Genomic DNA, 3,977 nt, shown 5'->3' with positions numbered 1-3,977 from the left:
GGGACTGCGCCTAGGTGCCCCGCTGGCCCAGCCCGGGACGCCTACTGGGGACGAGCACAGCACACCCTGCTGCCCTCCAGACCCGGACAGGCCTCGGCCAGAGCTAGACGATTCTGCGTCGCCTCCTCCAGGACGCCTTCCCGGCTTTCCGGCCTCCTTCCCGATGCATTGCTGCCCACCACTTCCCTCCTCTGGCCTCTGCTCACACGCACAGCCGCAGGCTCAGCAACACCCGCGGCCTCGCACCAAAGAAAGGGAGCGGAAGGGCATCGTTCTGTCCAAAGATGCAAGACGCTGGGTTCCCTCATCCCCACCGCACTTCATGCCTTTACCGGCTGCGCGGCCTTGAACCCGTGACCACAGACTCTGCCTCGGTTTCTGATCGATGCAACAGGAATGATGTAGAGGATCGTTCTGAGAATTGAATGAGGGGCTCTAGACCAGCAGCCAGTGAACCGGGAAGATTATCAGTCAGTATTCGTCAGTATCAGCCTCATTCTTGCTGCTGTGTCACCCCAGGCAAGGCGCCTCACTTCTCTGAGCTCAGGCTCCTCTGGAAAACGAGGAGGTGTGTGGGAGGAGTCCAGGAGATGGCTGGGAATACATAGCAGCCTCTTCAGCTGCCAACATGGGTGCATTCATCTGGAAACGCATTTAAAATGCAGGTTCCCGGGCCCTGCATTGACCCTACTGCATCAGTCTCAGCAGGCAGGGCCCATTTAACAAACCCCCAGCGACTCGGCACTCCCTGGCGAAAAGGATAATGCTTCGTTTCTTAGTTCCGAGTGTACGGTCTTCTGTGGTTGATCCCCAAACTACATTCCAGTCTCGTCTTCCCAAAATCCACGTCAGGCTTCCGGACCTCCAGACCTCAGCTCCTGTGTTCTCTGCCCCTGGCCTGCCCTTGCCATTGGCCCTGGGCCTCTTTCACAGCCCTCCAGCCAAAATTAAACCAGATAATAGTGTGTTTCGCTGTGTGCCTGGCAAATAGCAGGTGTGCGATCACGGGAGACCTGCAACGCCCTGAGCAGAAGTGGTTCCAACCACACAAGGCTGGCTCAGCACGCGGCCTCCAGCCTGCAGCACCAGCCCCACCTCACTGGGGTCACAGACAACAGAGAACCGCCGTCAGGCGAGCCTCACTGTGTACAGGCCCCACACTGGGCGCGTGGCAAGAGTCCCACATGTCTCATCTCTCCTCCAGCACAGGCGCTCATCCCTGCAAGTCCTGCCTGAGCCCCCAGCACAGAAGCTACCCCTGGGGGAGACGTGCTTCTAAGGGTGTGAACGTCAGCGTGTAGGTAAAAGGAAGTTGTTCAACAAATGCTGTTTGAGTCTCTACCTGTATGGAGCCGAGAGAGACAGGCAGGAAATGGCTCAACAAGCAGAGCCAGCCCCTCCCCACCCCTTGCCATGAGAAGGTCAAGGAAAGGAGGGAGGAGGGCATGCCAACCCCACAGCCTCTATAGCCCCAAGGTCCAGGGAGAATTGTGGGAGGAGAGAGATGATAGAGATAAGCCAAAGAATGAAACTGAGTCAGGCCTGAGTCTTGGGGTTGGGCCCAGAGCAGCCCTTGGAAATTGCTCCCCATTCCCCCACTGAGAGAAGTGACACACACAGAGTCACACATACAACGACATACCCTGTCTCCCCCCCAACCCCTTCTGCACATTCAGCTGGGGGGTAGGCGGCTCCCAGGCCCTCCCTCCTCAAGCCTCCTCAGGCCCCCAGCCCTGCTCCAGGAAACAGGTCCTATGCATTTCAGGGGGAGGGAGAGGGGGGGTGAAGGCTGAAAATAAGGGAAGGAAACATCATGCATGCACACACACACACACACACACACAGCCCAAGACCCACTCCAGGGAACCAGGAATGAATCTAGGAGACAGATGGGAAGGGGGCGGGAACTCATCTAATTGACACCTACTATGTGCCAGACACAATGCTACACACTTGGTATTCTCTTACATAAGCAACATACAGGAGTTAGGAATTTGGTACCGTGATCCCCACTTTATGTTGAGGAAGCAGGCCCTGGGGAAGTGGAAGTGAACTTACTTGCCCAGGACATACCTCCATGAGGAAATAAGGCAGAACTTCGACCCTGAGCCCCTGCCCTTTCCAGGAGGGAGACAGGGAGAGTGTGGCGGAGTGGTCCCACAGCCACTGCTGAGACCACAAGAGACTCGGGGCCTGGAGAAGCTGGTGATCCTGAAGCAGCATCCCCGCCACCCCCTAGGGGAGCCCCACAGAGAGCCCACTGTGTGCCCCAGCTGTGCAGGTGCTGTGGGACAAGGGAGCAGGTTGCCGGACTGTCACAGGTCACTGTGGTGGGAGGGGCGAGGAAGGAACAGGGAGAGGGCCCAGACCCTAGACCAGTGATAGCGAACCTATGACACGCGTGTCAGAGGTGACACACGAACTCATTTTTTTGGTTGATTTTTCTTTGTTAAATGGCATTTAAATATATAAAGTAAATATCAAAAATATACATGTTTGTTTTACTATGGTTGCAAAGATCAAAAAACTTCTATATGTGACACGGCACCAGAGTTAAGTTAGGGTTTTTCAAAATGCTGACACGCCGAGCTCAAAAGGTTCGCCATCACTGCCCTAGACGCACGCATGCCTCGTCTCGAACCCCTCTGTTTCTGGTCTGCGCAATGAGGACTAAGATGAGCCGCTCAGAAAGCTTGGGGGATTCCCTGCCACTTACAAAGGGCTTCACACCGGGCCTGGCTCGCAGACTCAATGAATATTAGCTAATATCTTCATTGTTATCATCACTCTAATTATTGCCAGCCTGCTGCCTCTGCACCCCAGGTGTCAGCTTGCCCAGGTGGCTCTCCGGAGCCTCCCTGGGGACGGTCTGCAGAGCTGAGGGGGAAGGGAGGAGGAGGAAGATCTATTATTCCAACCCCCCAAAGACACATCCCCAGTAATAGCGGGGGTGCCTCAGCCCCAGGTGCTAATTGAGCGGGAAGAAGGTTAATTGAATAGGGGATGGGCTGGGCAGCAGGAGGCAGAGGATTGGGTTCACCTTCTGGACTATGAAAGCTGCCCCTTGCTAAGGAGGCTGGGCTTCGAGGCAATCCTGCTTCCTGGCTGCCTGCTCTGCACAGCACTCCATGGCAGCACATTGGGGAGAGGGGGGAGGGGGCGGAGGGAGGGCCTGGGCCCAGGGCCACTGTGGCTGCAGTGGGTGAGGGTAACCACGAAGGGTGTCATCCTTTCCCTGCACGTGGTGCCACGTTCTCTCACTCATCCAACCTGCAAGGCGAGCAGCATGGCCCTGCACAGTCAGGAGAGGTGGCCCCGTTGTCGCACACGGGACAGAGCAGAGGCGTCACTGGGACCAGTTTTGCAGACCTCGGAACTGGTAGCCCTCACACTGCTGTCCAGGGGCCCCCAATGACCCCCTCAGGCCGACTCCACTACAGAAGGCTGGGGAGCTGGGTGCATTTCTGACTCTCTCTGAGTGCTGTGACGTGGGAGAACAAGCAAGCGCTGCACTGGGAGTCAAGGGCAGCCTCTCCCCCCTGGGCCCCTCACCCAGGCACCTCCCACCCCCACTTCACATAGTTCCCTGTCCCTCCAGAAAGTGAGAGTGCCCTGCTGGGAATGACCTGCCAATCAAATGGGTCTCCCTGCACCCACAGAGTGAAGCAGGGGTGGGGGGGTCTCCCTAAGGAATGAATCAGCAACAGCTTGCTTTAACCTCCAGACCTCAGTTTGCTCATCTGTCAAATGTCCGCATCACAGCAGCCAGCCCACCAGCCTCACTACCGTGAGGATCCAGGAGAGAAAAGAAAGCTCTTTACAAAGTTGGACTCAAAACTGGGGAGTGGGGGCGAGAGGGGAGGGCAGCTGTTCTGGACTGGGGGATGGGATGCAGGATGGAACTCACACAGACAGAACCCCATACGTGCCAGGTGCCCGGCCCAGAGGCCCACTGCCTCCTGGAGTCCCCCCAGGTA

At 57.0% G+C, this 3,977-nt stretch overlaps 1 long non-coding RNA gene across 1 annotated transcript in view; it reads right to left on the bottom strand.

The window, feature by feature from the left end:
* LOC107182081 overlaps nucleotides 1–3,977 on the bottom strand; it is a 32,359-nt gene that overhangs the window by 26,245 nt on the left and 2,137 nt on the right. The gene's annotated exons all lie outside the window — the stretch shown is intronic.

This window comes from Myotis davidii, unplaced genomic scaffold, assembly GCF_000327345.1.
Source record: "Myotis davidii unplaced genomic scaffold, ASM32734v1 scaffold514, whole genome shotgun sequence".
Taxonomy (NCBI): domain Eukaryota; kingdom Metazoa; phylum Chordata; class Mammalia; order Chiroptera; family Vespertilionidae; genus Myotis; species Myotis davidii.
The sequence above is the reverse complement of the archived record's forward strand: the minus strand, read 5'-3'. Positions and strand labels throughout refer to the sequence as shown.